Raw genomic sequence first — 18,268 nt, forward strand, 5'->3', positions numbered from 1 at the left:
TTTAAATCCTCGACAACGGTCCATCTGGATATAATCCATCTGGAGGACTTCAAAAGGGTGATCGGGAGGATGGAATCCACCTTGCTCTACAGGGACGCTTTTACCTGGATTGAACTGACAACAGATCATGCAAGTACGCACTTTCTGTTTTGCGGCTGCTCGTAAGTGTTTATTGTTCCAGAGATTTTGCAAACTGTCTAGCATTGCTTTCTCTCCTAGGTGGGCAGGACTATGTGCTGTATTTATCATGACTTGAACCATAGAGTCAGGGAGAAACCATGTAGATTTTCCCTTCGTCATCCAACCTTGATCTGTCTGGATCCCTCCTAGTTCGATCCATTTCTTTATTTCTTCTGGAGTAGCATGTGTCTGAATGTCAATAACATCTAGTGTGGGATCCCTGACTGTCATGCAGTTTGTCGGATCTGTTGTTTTTATCGTATCAGTTGTCTGAGTGTGAGTCAGTGCTGTATGTTTTGCTGTCTGATCTGCCAGGTCGTTACCCTGGGAAACAGAATCTGTGACTTTAGTATGTGCTTTACACTTCATGACGGATATGCCTGAAGGCAGATGTATTGCTTCTAACAGTGCTTGAATGAGTGGACCGTGCTGTATCTTTGTACCATGAGAGGTCAGGAAACCTCGTTCCTGCCAGAGCATGCCGAAGTCATGTACGACTCCGAACGCATAACGGGAATCAGTGTATATGTTAACATTTCTGTTCTTGGCTAGAATACAGGCTCGGGTCAGAGCGATGAGCTCTGCCGCTTGAGCAGACGGTGTATCAATACGATGTGTTTCTTTAACTTCAGTTTCAGTGGTCACGGCATACGCGGCCACTAACTCTCCTGTACTTGTTCTCATACATGAACCATCCACATAAAGTGTCAGGTCTGGATTTTTCAATGGAACATCTGTTAAGTCTCGTCTGGGCTTTGTTACTGCATTAATGATTTCTATACAATCATGTGGAGCTGGATCTGTCATAACTGTAGGTAACAATGTCGCTGGGTTCAAGATACTGCAGCGTCTGATTTCTATGTGTGGTTGGAATAGTGTCAATTCGTAACCTGTAAGTCGTGCTATAGTCAAGTGTTGAGTCTGGGTTCTGTTTAACAGAACCTCTACAGAATGTGGAACTTGTACCGTTAACTGATGACCTAAAACAATTGAATCGCTTTGTCTGATTGCTAACGCTGTTGCTGCTACTGACTTTAAACATGCAGGGAGTGCCTGAGCTACTGAATCCAATGTACTTGAAAAATAAGCACAAGGCTTATGTGAACCTGCTTGCTCTTGAGTGAGGACAGACAACGCTGTACCATCACGTTCTGTAACAAAAAGTGTAAACGGTTTGCTGTAACATGGTGTTGCTAAAACTGGTGCTTGGCATAAAGCTTTCTTTAATTCCTCAAAGGCTTGTGTATGTTCCTGAGTCCAAGGGAGGACAGTCGAAGTCGCTGCCTCCTGGGTTGTTAACTGAATGAGTGGTTTAGCTAGAAATGCATATTGAGGAATCCATTGTCTGCAGTACGAGGTGAGGCCTATGAAGGCCCGCACTTCCTTTTGTGTCTGGGGTCGTGGCATGTTTACAATTAACTGAATGCGATCGGGAGTGAGCTGTCTCCCCACTTTGGACAGCAAGTGACCCAAGTACACAACTTGCTGAACACAGAATTGTAGCTTTGAAGGGGACACCTTGTGTCCCTTGTCGGCCAGGAAATGCAAAACTGTCAGTGATGCTTGTTCACATTCGGGCTCACTTCGTGCGGTGATCAGTAGATCATCGACGTATTGCAGTAAAGCGGTATTAACTGGCATTTGAATACAATCTAGTTGTCTTTTCAGTGCTTGACTATAGATGCTGGGGCTTTCTGTAAATCCTTGAGGTGCGCGGGAAAATTTGAAACTTCGTCCATTTAAACTGAATCCGAAGAGATATTGGCTCTCCGGGTCAATAGGTACACTGAAGAAAGCGTTCTTGAGATCGATTACAGTAAAGAACGTTGCTTCTGAGTCAATAGCAGTTAATAGGGAAGAGATATCGGGGACCACAGGATACTGTGGTACAATACATTTGTTCAGTTCTCGAAGATCAATCACCAGCCGATATACTGGCGGTGCATTGCGGTCTGTACGTTTAAGAATTGGAATGATGGGTGAATTACAGATATTGGAGTCGGTCTCTACGACCACTCCTTGGGCAATAAGCTCTTCAATTATTTTCAGTAAAGCCACTACAGCATCGGGTGGTAACTTGTATTGTCTGATTCTGGGTAAAACAACTCCTGTCTTGAGTGTTACACGGTATGGAGTGATATGCATACAACCTACATCTGCTGGGCCTTTTGCCCATAAGTGATCTGGTACATTTTTCAATCTTACATCAAAGTCACGTAGAACATAATGACCCTTGAAATCCCGTAGAAAGAGTCTGACTCCCTCCGGGGAACAGCATATGATAGCTCCTAGAGCTTTCAGTGTTTTAATTCCTAACAGATTTTCTGGACATGATTTCGTAAGTAACAAATCTGTAACTCGAGATAATGGACCCACAGCTAGTGGTACTGGTTCTGACACTTCATTTACAATAGGCTGTCCTGAAAAACCAAGGGAAACATTCTGTGAGCCTGAGAGGGGTGCCCCTGGAACTTCATTATGACTTATAGTAGTGCGACTTGCCCCTGTGTCAATTAAAAACTTTCTGTCTTTTCCTAATACGTGACTATGTACATAAGGACCTTCTTGATCTACAGGAATTTCGATAAGAGGCAAATCACCTTCCCTCTCTAGGCTGTTTCATGTAAATCGCTGATAATCTGGATATGCCGATTGGGCATACTGGTACATCTGTTGTGAGACTTGCCGAGTTGCGGCAGCGGGCTGTGTCTGAGCATGCTGTGGCTGTGGTACTGCTACTGTCTGTACTGTATGGGACTGATCATGCATAGGCTGTGTATTCTGCATTGGCTGTTCGTTCTGTGAGGTCTGTTGATGACCCTGTTCATGTCTAGGCGGACGCGGTCTTTCTTTAGTTTTACCTGTCTCGATGTTATGTTTCAGGACTGGACATTCATGTACGTAGTGACCTGGCTGTTTGCAATAATTACATGTCCCTTTAACGGGAGCGGCAGAATGATTGGTCTGGGCCCCACCTTTTCTGTGACCCTCGGCTGGAATCGTCTGTGCTACTAACATTTTCATTTTCGTGTCTTTCATACGTTTCTGTTCCTGATCTTGTTCTTCCCTAATTCTGTTCTGGTGATATTGTAACATTTGTAACATCTGTGATGGCGTATTTGCCTGCCAAGTACTTTCAACCTTGTACACTCTATTTTTAACTAGTGGTAGGGCGTTCTCTACTAATTTTGTTACAAAAAGGTGTGGATATGACTCGCTACTAACTTTTAGGCCACTATTTATGATGAAACATTTCTCGAATCTTGAATAAAAGTCACTAGTATCTTCATCTTGTTTCTGTTTACAGGACGAGATTGCGTCCCAATCTTCCTTTCTTGTTGTCAATAATCTTGGCAAAACCTGTACTATTAAACCTGGTAATGCTTTAGTCAGATCCCCAAGGCCTAACCCTGGGACTCGTTTGCTTTCTTCATCTTCTATTTCCGCCCATGCTATCTTTGACTCTCCCACCTCCCAATCCTTCTCCTTTAATTTCTCGTAAATGCCCGTGGGCAACAGTACTTTCAACATTTTCGTAATATCATCATACGTGTAATCTCCCATCAGTAACATGTCTTTAAGCTCTCTGTGAAAACCTGCAGGGTCTTTATCATGGCACGGAACTAATTTCTTCATTTCTAACAGTTCTAACTTAGTCAGGGGTGTGTGAACATACACACGCTTCAAGCGTTGGTCCGTACCCATAACTGGGTGTACTTCTCGTAAGGGATTCTGACTTTCAATGCCACCACCGCATTGCATGTGGTACGTTTTTCTTTCTGGAGGCGGAGCGGGAACATATTCGGAGCTTAGGAAGTTGTAATACTTACGTCGTTGCTCTAGAATTATTTGTATTAATTTGGTACTAAAACCTCTCCATCTATCCATGAGTAGTTCTTCTAATGTCTCGTGTAAGGGACCTGGATCAGAATGGTGATTTCTGAACTTGATGAGGAGGTGCTGAATCATATATACACCTGCTATTTTCTGCTCTTCTGGGGAAAGGTTCAAGAATGTCTGCACTAACGTGTCATCATTATATACGTCTGGGTTTTCGGCCCATAACACGGCTGACCGGGCTAGTTCCTGTTCGTCCATAGAGTTCAGTACATGGTACCCCACTCGGTCTCGAAGCCTTTTATCAGTTTCCTGGAACTGATGTTCAGAAGAGTTCGGATTTGTTAAAGCAGAGAAAAAAAACTCTCTTGCTTTCTGGACGGACACCTTTCCTAAGGTAGGCTCCCCTACCTACATATGCTATGGTATCTGTAGATCTTCCTGGTGCCTCGTGTTCATCTTCCTCCTCGGAGGAAGCTTTGTCACTCTCTTCCTGGTGTGCAGTCAATACTGCCTTTCTAATTTTCTGGTACATACTGGCTATGCAAGCCCCTTTATCGTGCCTTCCGTCTGCTATATTTTGACCCCACTTGGTTAATGCGTCTAATTCACTTTGATCTGTCCCAGGCCTGTCTCGTTCTCTTATCACACAATTTATGAAAAATCGTAATATCTGTGCTTGAATGTCAACTTTCTGTTTATGCATGGCAGCTTTAACGCTTTCGGGGTCTTTCCCTGTCAGTACGAACTTATATAGTCTGTCGAGAATGTCCTGCATTCCTACATAGCATAGCAAGTTATCGGTGGCAGATCTTAATCGGAGTGATGCTAATACCATTAAATCATCTTTTCCGGGTACCGGATCATATCTACAAACTGACATCCTATCTTTGAATACGTCAAGCCGGGATGAGTAGGGGGACTGGAAAGGATTCTGCGTGTCCCTTAAATGCACTCTGTGTGTCGGTGGCGGGGTCTGTAGACCCGCTGTCGCACCTCCTGAAGCGGATGCTTGGGCATTATCTCTTCGCGGAGTCTGGATTTGGACTTGAATTTGTCGTTTAGTAAGATCAGGTAGGACTGGTTTCGGTAGGTCTGTTTTGAGTGGGGGGGGTGGCGGAGCTGGCGGAACAGGGGAGGTCTGTCGCGGTGCCGGCAGAACCGGATCTGGGGGCGGAGTGCCACCCCCGTCCCTGTCAGTAGGCAGGGCACGAACAGGCAGATTGGTATAAGCTGGTACTACATCCTCTAGATATGAATTCAGGAATATGTCTTTAGTAGTTTTATGCATTACTTTAGTTGGAACTAATGGTGTCGGTAAGTTTTTCGGTATTTCTGATTCAGTTTCAGATGTGCCATCTGCTGCAAGATACATACCGTTTACAAGATTATTTCGGGCACGGTCTATTTGTTCTGTTTTTACTCGGATCCCTTCAGTAACTAATTTGTTTTCCTGCTCTTTATCTGATTCTTTAAGTCTGTCTTCTCTACGAAGTGCTTTGTCAGCACGCTTACGTGATTCCTTACGCCAAAACTCTATGGCGTCCTTCTGAGATTGTCTAGCTTTCTTTTTCCATAATGCTTCTTCTACCCTCATGATGCACTCGGCATCCCACGTTCCGGTAACAGGCCATCTGTGTCTTTCGTCTAGGTGTTTGGTGTAATCGGCCCATAAATCTAGATATAATATGGCATCTATGCCGTGTTTTTGATACATAAAATTGCCTGGAGTGTCTCTAGGGGGAATAGGAATTTCTTCCTCCAGTAACCCTTTCCTAGTTCTTATCTGTTTTAACTTGTTAAAGAACGGCATCTTGCTTACTTATTACTGAACGCTGGGTCTTTATTCCGTAATACTCTTGACAGCTAGATTATACGAGAAACACAATAATACACGTTTGAACAGTCACATTCATACCACAACATTAATCACATAAAGAAAACATTGAAGACATAGATAACTAACCCCCTATACTAGATGTACTGCTCAACAGTACGGATACACTGGTGTAACAGTGCAGGAATTCGGAATACTTGATATACTGCTAAACAGTACAGATACACTGCCTAAAAACAGTGCAGACCGGACTTGCGTACCCAAACCCGTCTAGATACGACCCAGCAATGGTACTCACCGGGAAGCACGGAAACAGAAGGCCTCGGAAAACTCGACTGGACTCGACTCGGAAACTTCGGAAAACTTCGGAAAACTTCGGAAAGCTTCGGAAAACTGGTGGGCCTCTTCACACCTCGGACCTTGCTTCTTTCGGCTGGGCTCTGGTCGGGATCCTCCGCACTCCTCACCGCCTCGTCTGGGCACTGATCGCAGTCTTCGTCACCTCCGTGGGTCAGAGGGGGATGCAGGAAATCCTGCCAGTACACGTGTAGTCCGTCTAACTGATGGCAGGGGACACAGTATGCAACGCACCAACCGGCGCGTGAGGTGGGGGAGGGGTCCCTATTCGGGCGCCAAAATGACGTAAATAATTAATTTACTCTCTTAATTTCTATGCAGGTAAGTACTTAATCAATAATAACTCAATCAGAAGGAAAGAAAACAGAGTCCGTGGTGTTAGAGTTTCTAAGGGTTTTATTCCTCATAAAGGAATCAGGATATCATGTTCTGACCACCACAGGGGTGTCAGAAGGGATAGATGAGCGCGCTCAAGTTTATTATCAATACATAGCTTATATACTTGATTTATATCATAGGAGTCAATGTAAGAGGCGTAACAGCTGAGAGAAGACAAGATAACAGTATACACGTGGTACTAGTACATCATCAAGAGGCGTAAACTAGGCGTGAACCAGAGGTGTGTGCTAGAAACGTCACTGATAGGTGACGCAAGTGGGTGGCACCAAGAGGTGGTGCTAACAGAATGTTGCAATGTCAGCAGAAAGTCGGTAGCTTGGATGCGTGCGCAGCTGCATGACGTGTGATTGACGGGGTGCAGGGGACTTGACATTTACACTGACGGAAAGAGACAGAAGTCTGGCATGTCAGATCAACTTGTACTTCTATCATATCTGATATCTGATGTTTAGGAACTATACTATCTGGGCGGAAAGGTCTCTAGGGCAGAAGCTATTCTATGCTAACTGTGGATGCGTGTATAAGCGCCTAAGTGTCTACATGTAGAGCGTGGGGGCACGGGGCCTTCCTTGGAAGCATGGCAACGGAGGCTATGAATTACTTGCATTAAGACGGGTCGGCCCTTTGGCTCTGCAGCTGGAGAGGATGTTTACAGGATCTAGTAGGCAGGAATGTATTCTCGGGGAGCGGAACAGATAACTCGAAGGTTATAGTCAGTCTTGGCAGAAAGCAGGCTTGAGCTGAGCGCGAGGGGCCGCGCTGAAAGTAGGACAGAGTTCACGAGTACAGAGGTAGCCTGGGCAGAGCCAGGAGCCACAAAAGAGGTTCAGATGGCAGGAATTCAGGGCCTACTCTTGCTAGAGCAGGAAAAATACGAAAAGTGTACTACAAAAAGACGGTGGCATAGCATACTTAGGAACGGACTATATAATCCATTTATGGTGGATCTGAAAGAGGACAAGTTAACGGTGGACGCAAATGTATTTGCGTCTTCATAGCTGGCACAGGAGGGAAGTTACATGTACTTTAAGCTGATACATGGAGTCGGTGGGGTACGCGCTAGGGAACACATCATGACCAAAATTTAATTTTCCTCACAACTCAGAACAATTCCAGAGGTCTCAAAAGTGGAGACCAATAGAGAGGTCACAGTTCCATCGACCGGCCAGGATGACATATAAGCCAGAACAGCACAAGGCCTTAGAGATCATATAAATGAAGCAGGCCCTAGTGGATAGCAGACAATGTCAGCGAAACCTCCATTCTCAGTGTCAGCCAATCACATCAATGGTTATAATGCAGTCACCTTCCTGAAACCACCATCACCATTCGATACTGCCAAAAAGGTGAATATTGGTGACAGATGGTTTGCTTGAATAGAGACATTTGATGATTTCATTGATGTACTAGAAGAAACAGATAACAAGAAGATGATCAAATACCTTAAGAATCTAGCTGGTGAAGGTGTAAAAGAAATCCTGAAGAAAATGCTGCAAGTTGACGAGATTACGCACTGCCAAATTAAATAAGCCTTTAAACTCAAATTTAATCCAGTGCTGAATGTAGAATATTAAAAATACATTTGTATTCAAGAGCAACAGCAAGATGGTTAAACCATCAACACATTTGTTGTCAGACTGCGTACACTCAGCAAACACTGTAAGTTCAATTAATGCAATGATGAGGAAGCTACATGCCTCAGAGATATTGACAGATGCCTGTCAGACTCATTCAGAGATGAATGCTGGGAGAAACTCTTAGTTGGAAGCAAGTTTTCATGGCTGCCCAAGTTGAAGAGTGTGCTGATTGATAAGGTGCTAACATAGAGGCTGGAAGTGCCCAGAGTAGATCAGTCATGAACATACAAAGCAAACCAAAGCATAAGACAGATGGACAAAGGATGATGACTCCAAAGAAGAAGAAATTGTGCTTTGGGTGTGGATTTCCGTTTCCACATGAAGGTAGATGTCTCACTAATGGACAGATGTACAAATGTTGTGGGAAGGAGAACCATTTGTGATGGTTTGCAAGGCATTGGAGAAAAGAAGCTAGTCATAGTGCAAAGACAAAATGGCTGCCCGAATGATTCAAAAGTGACGCTCAATGCATGCCCACAAACCACAAAAATGTACACAAATCAGCACCAAACTAAGTTGATTGACATCTAAATCAAGAGTTCTTCCATATCTACATCAAGTGAGAGTGAATACGATGGTTGTGCCATGTCAATGTTTACGTCAGAACAATGTGCGCATGTTGGGCTGGCCGGTTGGGAAGAAAAATACAGGTCCAATAAAAGTTTAAATGAAAAAGCACCAAAGTAATTCAGACATTGTCTGAAGATTACCCTATAGGTAAACGGTTGCTTAATAGCTTTTATCATCCACAGTGGTGCGTTGATAAACATAAAGCCTGAGGAGAAATACAATGTACTATCTCCATTGCCACAACTTAAGACGTCAAAAGCTAAGGTGAGTACATGGGCTGCATCTGCCCCATTAAACAGGCAAGGTTCATTTCAAGCATTGATGAAACACAACAAAACGAAAATACAAGCACCCATTCATGTACTTCAAAGTACAGCGTCACTATACCATGAGTGCTCATCACAAAATAGTAACTCAGTTCCCTTCCTTGTTTCATAGGTTTGGAAAACTCAAGACTAGGAAAGTACAATTACACATTACTGAGGTCGTCCGTCCTATTGCTCTGAGACACAAATGAACTGCATTTCATTTTCAGGAAGCTGTTGAAAAAGATCTTGAACCATTGCTCAAACATGATATCATTGAGAAAATCCACTGGTCCAATGCCCTGGGTAACTCTCATAGTGGTAGTGCCAAAAAGGACAGTGAAGGATCTGTAAGCATCTGCACGGACATGCGTCACGCAATTGAACGAGAATGACATCTAGGCTTACATGATAACCCAATTAAATGGTGCCAGGATATTCTCTCGCCTTCGTTTGAAAAACAAATATCAACAGTTGCAACTCAAGGTGAATTGAGGGTACATTACAAACTTTTCTATACATATTGGTATGTTCCGAACCAAAAGACAATGTTTTGGTGTGTCATAGCTGCAGAGCTGTTTCGTGTCATACAGCCTGTCATGAATGCGCTTAATTATAGTGACGACGAGGAGGAGCCGCACAAGTGACCAAGATGGCCACTTGAGTCTCGACTCCGCCGGCCACCACATCCTAACTAGCCATCCGGCATATTATCCTGACACCAGTCCCTGCCATTGGGTAGGGGACCAAATTACAAAAAACAATTTGATGGACAGAATGTAGATCAATGTCTTACATTCACCCCAGTACAAGGATCTGGGCCTAAATCCATCGTTTTTTGCACTCCACACCACCCTGGGTTAGATAATGGCTTTATGCAAATCTGCTCTGACCCTGTGCCCCATGGGAACAGTCCAGTCCGAACTACACAGCCATATCTTTCCCAGACCGGAATCAAGCATCCGAGGACCGGACCGGTTTCGAGGTAACACCTCTCATCAGCCCGGCTAGCTTGACTCCAGTGGTGTGGAGGCTCTGGGACCCACGTCTGAGCTACCCCAGTACACTCAGGGAGAAAATTACAAAAAACAATTTGATGGACAGAATGTAGATCAATGTCTTACATTCACCCCAGTACAAGGATCTGGGCCTAAATCCATCGTTTTTTGCACTCCACACCACCCTGGGTTAGATAATGGCTTTATGCAAATCAGCTCTGACCCTGTGCCCCATGGGAACAGTCCAGTCCGAACTACACAGCCATATCTTTCCCAGACCGGAATCAAGCATCCGAGGACCGGACCGGTTTCGAGGTAAGACCTTTCATCAGCCCGGCTAGCTTGACTCCAGTGGTGTGGAGGCTCTGGGACCCACGTCTGAGCTACCCCAGTACACTCAGGGAGAAAATTACAAAAAACAATTTGAAGGACAGAATGTAGATCAATGTCTTACATTCACCCCAGTACAAGGATCTGGGCCTAAATCCATCGTTTTTTGCACTTCACACCACCCTGGGTTAGATAATGGCTTTATGCAAATCAGCTCTGACCCTGTGCCCCATGGGAACAGTCCAGTCCGAACTACACAGCCATATCTTTCCCAGACCGGAATCAAGCATCCGAGGACCGGACCGGTTTCGAGGTAACACCTCTCATCAGCCCGGCTAGCTTGACTCCAGTGGTGTGGAGTGCAAAAAAACGATGGATTTGGGCCCAGATCTTTGGACTGGGGTGAGAGTGTGACATTGATCCACATTCGGTCCATCACCTGTTGTGTTTGCATATTCCGCCCTAAGTGCGCTGGGGATGCCCAGACGTGGGTCCCAGGCACTCCACACCACTGGAGTGAAGCTAGCCGGGCTGATGAGAGGTGTTACCTCGAAACCGGTCCGGTCCTCCTATGCTTGATTCCGTTCTGGGAAGGACATGGCTTTTGTAGTTCGGACTGGACTGTTCCCATGGGGCACAGGGTCAGAGCTGATTTGCATATCGCCATTGTCTAACCCAGGGTGGTGTGGAGTGCAAAAAAACGATGGATTTGGGCCCAGATCTTTGGACTGGGGTGAGTGTGTGACATTGATCCACATTCGGTCCATCACCTGTTGTGTTTGCATATTCCGCCCTAAGTGAGCTGGGGATGCCCAGACGTGGGTCCCAGGCACTCCACACCACTGGAGTCAAGCTAGCCAGGCTGATGAGAGGTGTTACCTCGAAACCGGTCCGGTCCTCGGATGCTTGATTCCTTTCTGGGAAGGACATGGCTTTTGTAGTTCGGACTGGACTGTTCCCATGGGGCACAGGGTCAGAGCTGATTTGCATATCACCATTGTCTAACCCAGGGTGGTGTGGAGTGCAAAAAAACGATGGATTTGGGCCCAGATCTTTGGACTGGGGTGAGTGTGTGGCATTGATCCACATTCGGTCCATCACCTGTTGTGTTTGCATATTCCACCCTAAGTGCGCTGGGGATGCCCAGACGTGGGTCCCAGGCACTCCACACCACTGGAGTCAAGCTAGCCGGGCTGATGAGAGGTGTTACCTCGAAACCGGTCTAGTCCTCGGATGCTTGATTCCGTTCTGGGAAGGACATGGCTTTTGTAGTTCGGACTGGACTGTTCCCATGGGGCACAGGGTCAGAGCTGATTTGCATATCGCCATTGTCTAACCCAGGGTGGTGTGGAGTGCAAAAAAACGATGGATTTGGGCCCAGATCTTTGGACTGGGGTGAGTGTGTGACATTGATCCACATTCGGTCCATCACCTGTTGTGTTTGCATATTCCGCCCTAAGTGCGCTGGGGATGCCCAGACGTGGGTCCCAGGCACTCCACACCGCTGGAGTCAAGCTAGCCGGGCTGATGAGAGGTGTTACCTCGAAACCGGTCCGGTCCTCCAATGCTTGATTCCGTTCTGGGAAGGACATGGCTTTTGTAGTTCGGACTGGACTGTTCCCATGGGGCACAGGGTCAGAGCTGATTTGCATATCGCCATTGTCTAACCCAGGGTGGTGTGGAGTGCAAAAAAACGATGGATTTGGGCCAAGATCTTTGGACTGGGGTGAGTGTGTGACATTGATCCACATTCGGTCCATCACCTGTTGGGTTTGCATATTCCGCCCTAAGTGCGCTGGGGATGCCCAGACGTGGGTCCCAGGCACTCCACACCACTGGAGTCAAGCTAGCCGGGCTGATGAGAGGTGTTACCTCGAAACCGGTCCGGTCCTCGGATGCTTGATTCCGTTCTGGGAAGGACATGGCTTTTGTAGTTCGGACTGGACTGTTCCCATGGGGCACAGGGTCAGAGCTGATTTGCATATCGCCATTGTCTAACCCAGGGTGGTGTGGAGTGCAAAAAAACAATGGATTTGGGCCCAGATCTTTGGACTGGGGTGAGTGTGTGACATTGATCCACATTCGGTCCATCACCTGTTGTGTTTGCATATTCCACCCTAAGTGCGCTGGGGATGCCCAGACGTGGGTCCCAGGCACTCCACACCACTGGAGTCAAGCTAGCCGGGCTGATGAGAGGTGTTACCTAGAAAACCGGTCCGGTCCTCAGATGCTTGATTCCGTTCTGGGAAGGACATGGCTTTTGTAGTTCGGACTGCACTGTTCCCATGGGGCACAGGGTCAGAGCTGATTTGCATATCGCCATTGTCTAACCCAGGGTGGTGTGGAGTGCAAAAAAACGATGGATTTGGGCCCAGATCTTTGGACTGGGGTGAGTGTGTGACATTGATCCACATTCGGTCCATCACCTGTTGTGTTTACATATTCCGCCCCAAGTGCGCTGGGGATGCCCAGACGTGGGTCCCAGGCACTCCACACCACTGGAGTCAAGCTAGCCGGGCTGATGAGAGGTGTTACCTCGAAACCGGTCCGGTCCTCGGATGCTTGATTCCGTTCTGGGAAGGACATGGCTTTTGTAGTTCGGACTGGACTGTTCCCATGGGGCACAGGGTCAGAGCTGATTTGCATATCGCCATTGTCTAACCCAGGGTGGTGTGGAGTGCAAAAAAATGATGGATTTGGGCCCAGATCTTTGGACTGGGGTGAGTGTGTGACATTGATCCACATTCGGTCCATCACCTGTTGTGTTTGCATATTCCACCCTAAGTGCACTGGGGATGCCCAGACGTGGGTCCCAGGCACTCCACACCACTGGAGTCAAGCTAGCCGGGCTGATGAGAGGTGTTACCTAGAAACCGGTCTGGTCCTCGGATGCTTGATTCCATTCTGGGAAGGACATGGCTTTTGTAGTTCAGACTGGACTGTTCCCATGGGGCACCGGGTCAGAGCTGATTTGCATATCGCCATTGTCTAACCCAGGGTGGTGTGGAGTGCAAAAAAACGATGGATTTGGGCCCAGATCTTTGGACTGGGGTGAGTGTGTGACATTGATCCACATTCGGTCCATCACCTGTTGTGTTTGCATATTCCGCCCTAAGTGCGCTGGGGATGCCCAGACGTGGGTCCCAGACACTCCACACCACTGGAGTCAAGCTAGCCGGGCTGATGAGAGGTGTTACCTCGAAACCGGTCCGGTCCTCGGATGCTTGATTCCGTTCTGGGAAGGACATGGCTTTTGTAGTTCGGACTGGACTGTTCCCATGGGGCACAGGGTCAGAGCTGATTTGCATATCGCCATTGTCTAACCCAGGGTGGTGTGGAGTGCAAAAAAACGATGGATTTGGGCCCAGATCTTTGGACTTGGGTGAGTGTGTGACATTGATCCACATTCGGTCCATCACCTGTTGTGTTTGCATATTCCGTCCTAAGTGCGCTGGGGATGCCCAGACGTGGGTCCCAGGCACTCCACACCACTGGAGTCAAGCTAGCCGGGCTGATGAGAGGTGTTACCTCGAAACCGGTCCGGTCCTCGGATGCTTGATTCCGTTCTGGGAAGGACATGGCTTTTGTAGTTCGGACTGGACTGTTCCCACGGGGCACAGGGTCAGAGCTGATTTGCATATCGCCATTGTCTAACCCAGGGTGGTGTGGAGTGCAAAAAAACGATGGATTTGGGCCCAGATCTTTGGACTGGGGTGAGTGTGTGACATTGATCCACATTCGGTCCATCACCTGTTGTGTTTGCATATTCCGCCCTAAGTGCGCTGGGGATGCCCAGACGTGGGTCCCAGGCACTCCACACCACTGGAGTCAAGCTAGCCGGGCTGATGAGAGGTGTTACCTCGAAACCAGTCCGGTCCTCGGATGCTTGATTCCGTTCTGGGAAGGACATGGCTTTTGTAGTTCGGACTGGACTGTTCCCATGGGACACAGGGTCAGAGCTGATTTGCATATCGCCATTGTCTAACCCAGGGTGGTGTGGAGTGCAAAAAAACGATGGATTTGGGCCCAGATCTTTGGACTGGGGTGAGTGTGTGACATTGATCCACATTCGGTCCATCACCTGTTGTGTTTGCATATTCCGCCCTAAGTGCGCTGGGGATGCCCAGACGTGGGTCCCAGGCACTACACACCACTGGAGTCAAGCTAGCCGGGCTGATGAGAGGTGTTACCTCGAAACCGGTCCGGTCCTCGGATGCTTGATTCCGTTCTGGGAAGGACATGGCTTTTGTAGTTCGGACTGGACTGTTCCCATGGGGCACAGGGTCAGAGCTGATTTGCATATCGCCATTGTCTAACCCAGGGTGGTGTGGAGTGCAAAAAAACGATGGATTTGGGCCCAGATCTTTGGACTGGGGTGAGTGTGTGACATTGATCCACATTCGGTCCATCACCTGTTGTGTTTGCATTGGGTAGGGGACCAGCACCTGAGTCACTAGGTGAAATTCTGGTTCGATTGGATGTTCCAGTGTCAGAATATCGTTGTCTGAAACTTTGAGGCCTACGGACGTGGAAGCCGGAACCCCGAGTTTGGAGGGGTCCGTAGTGGAGTGCGACAACATCGGCCTCTGAGACCGGACGTGGTCGGTCGGATCCTGGCTCATCGCGAGAGTGTCTTGGCTGGGGTGTCCTGAGTCCACTATATTGCCCAGGGTCACATTGCTGAGGAAGTAGCCAAGACCCTATCGGTGGTGGCAATGGCGTCGAAAGGAGACCCGGAGAAGCCCCAGTCGAAGTCGTCGAAGAATACCAGGCAGATCCAGTCCAACAAAATAGACAAGTATGCCCTCTCCAAGGGGTCCCCGGCTGATGGAAAGCGTACCCCGACTGGCGGTCGGGATGTCGATTCGGTCGTTGAAGACCCTTCAATGAAAGACTTAATGGCTGCGATCAACGGGGTCCGCTCATCCTTGGACAAGATGTTCACTAAATTGGACTCGGTGTTGACGAAGTGGGCCTCATAAGGGCTGACCTGACCAAAACGGTGGAGAAAGTCAAGGGCTTGGAAATCAAGACGACGAGCCTCATCGAGGAGGTATCGGAGCTCCAGAAGGAGGTGCGAGACCTTAAGGCGGCCCTGACTCAATTCGATCGAAAGCTCGATGAATATGAAGGATGGGCGCACCCCAATAACGTCCGTATCTTGGGAGTACGGGAGATGTCGGAGGGGTTGACTCTGGACCTCTTTGTCGAGGAACTCGTCCTGCAACATCTCAAGCCTAAGGGCCTCAGTAACTTTTTTATGGTTGAGAGGGCCCATAGAGTTCCTGGTGGTCGTCTGAATACGGGGCACCTCCCCGTCCCATAATATCCCGGGTCCTGAACTTTCGGGATCGAGACGCTATCCTGCAAACGGCAAGATCCACAGGCCTGCTGGCCTATGAAAACGCTTCAGTATCGTTTTTCCCGGACTTCACTCAGTTGGGGCAGTGGCAACGGCAGAACCTTATGGCCATCAAGCGACGCTTGATGGACCGGGAGATGAAGTACTCGATGATGTTTCCGGCCCGTGTTCGGATTGAACATGATGGGAAAACTTGTTTTTTTGACAATCCTGAGGTTGCCGCGGACTGGCTGGATCGGATTGTGGGCTTGGACCCCAGGGGTCAGGCCCGGACAGATGATGGAGAACAATGACTTGTTTGCTGTGTCTGTACCGTATCAATATTACTGGTGACGTAATGGTTGGGGTTGTTTTTAATTCCCCCACCCTGGACTATTTTTTGTTATTTCCTTTATTGTGTATGGCTGAATGGGGGGACAGTGGTTGGTTCGGGGTGGTGGGGGCGGGCGGCCTGTTGTAAGGTCCTCCTCCGTTTTCTACTTTTAAATATCTGTAGTTAGTTGGGGGTGACAGGCACACTGCGAGTTGGGGATGTGCGTTTGCTACATGAAGGGGTGCAGGGAGGGGGGTTGGGGGAAAGTTAACCGGGGGGATTTGATTGTTGAGTTGTTTGTTTTGTGTGACCAGAGCTCGCTATGGGTGCCTATGGATATTCTGTTCTTTTTTGGAGATAGGAATGGCCTCCGCTAGGTTGGGCTTGGGGTTTTCCGTCCTTAGTTGGAATGTGAATGGCCTGGGTGATAAGATCAAGCGCACTATGGTGAGTCAACTGATTAGAAGGCACTCGCCCGACGTGGCGCTACTACAGGAAACTCATCTCATGGGTAAGCGTTGTATGGCACTTCACAGAGGAGCCTATAAACTAGTGGCTCATGCTGGCTTTACTTCCGGCTTTAGAGGAGTGGGTATCTTGGTAAAGAACTCCTTTCCCCTTACTATCCAGTCGACGTGGTCTGACAACAGAGGCCGATATGTTGGAATTTCGGGGTCATGGGGGGGAGGACTGTCACTTTTTTGTCTATTTGCATCCCCCCAGTGTTGCAGGTGGATCCTCTCCGTGAATTGGGCCGTTTGTTTTTGACTTTGCCCATTGGGACTATGGTGCTGGGCGGGGACTTCAATGCGGTACTGGATGGTGAACTAGACAGGCACCCCTCCTGTGTGCTATTGCCTTCCAGTAGATGGCTGGCAGATTTTACTGCTGCATCGGGCTTGGTGGATGGATGGCACCTTCAGCACCCCAGCGATGTTAGCTATACACACGCCTCTGCAGCGCATCACTTACTCTCTAGGATAGATTATTAAGTCTCAGGCGGCTCTTATTCAGGAAGTGACTCATTTGGCGCGGGGGTGTCTTATCATTCACCGATATGGCTTCAATTGCGGATGGGACAGGGTGATGTGGGTAGGGTGGCACCGATTAATGCGTGGCATCTGAAAGACCCTACTGTCAGGAAGGAACTTATACGTGTCACGGATCATTACTTTCAAGAGAATGTAGGTTCAGTTACATCGAAGTGTTCCCTGTGGGAGGCGTATAAAACTGTTGCGAGGGGGGAGGTTCTCCCCTTGTATCTGGGCAGAAGAAGAAGAGCAGGGCGGAAATAGATAGGGTGGAGACGGAGTTATTGGTTTTGGAGGCTGCTGTCTCCTCCGGGAGTGAGCCTGGGGCGGGGCACCGCCTCGGGTTGCTCCGGGATGAGTACAGGACCCTGACACGTGACAGAGCAAAAATGCAACATGCTACTACGCAGAGTAGAATATATGAACATGGTGGCAAGGCCGGGAAGTTGATAGCATGGCTGGAAAAGGGTGATTGGGGATCTCGATTGGTGCCAGAACTGCGTATTGCAGGTCCGGCGGTCTCATCGGACCCTCAGTTAATCATAGACGAATTTGCCCGTTATTTTGAGGAGGTTTATACCTCGACAGGGGACTTCACGGAGGGAGAAAATGCTGACATGATTCGGGATATTCTGACGCCGGTTCTGTCGGCAGAGCGCAGGGACTTTTTGGACTCCGCCCTCACGAACGATGAGGTGGCAATGGCCATCAGGGGGGTTCATTCTGGCAAGGCTTCAGGCCCAAACGGTCTCCCCATTGAACTGTTTAAGCTTCATGCCAACCGTTTGGCCCCGCACCTGAAAGACATGTATCTTGAGGGCAGGGACTGCGGTGAGTTACCATATGATCAACGCATAGCCAATATCGTGCTTATTTATAAGGATGGCATGCCGTGCCTGGAGTGTTCATCGTACCATCCGATCTCCCTGTTAAATGTAGAGCCTAAAGTGTTGGCCAAACTGCTCGCCGCCCGCCTAGTGAAGGTCATCACGACACTGGTGCATCCGGACCAGTCCGGTTTTATGCCGCGTCGAAACACCGCCCTCAATCTCCGACGGCTTCACGGGTTGGTGACGGGTGCATCTCGCATCCATGAACCGGCAGTGTTGTTG

The sequence above is a fragment of the Lissotriton vulgaris genome, chromosome 1_2 (assembly GCF_964263255.1).
Source record: "Lissotriton vulgaris chromosome 1_2, aLisVul1.2, whole genome shotgun sequence".
In the NCBI taxonomy this organism is placed as follows: Eukaryota; Metazoa; Chordata; class Amphibia; order Caudata; family Salamandridae; genus Lissotriton; species Lissotriton vulgaris.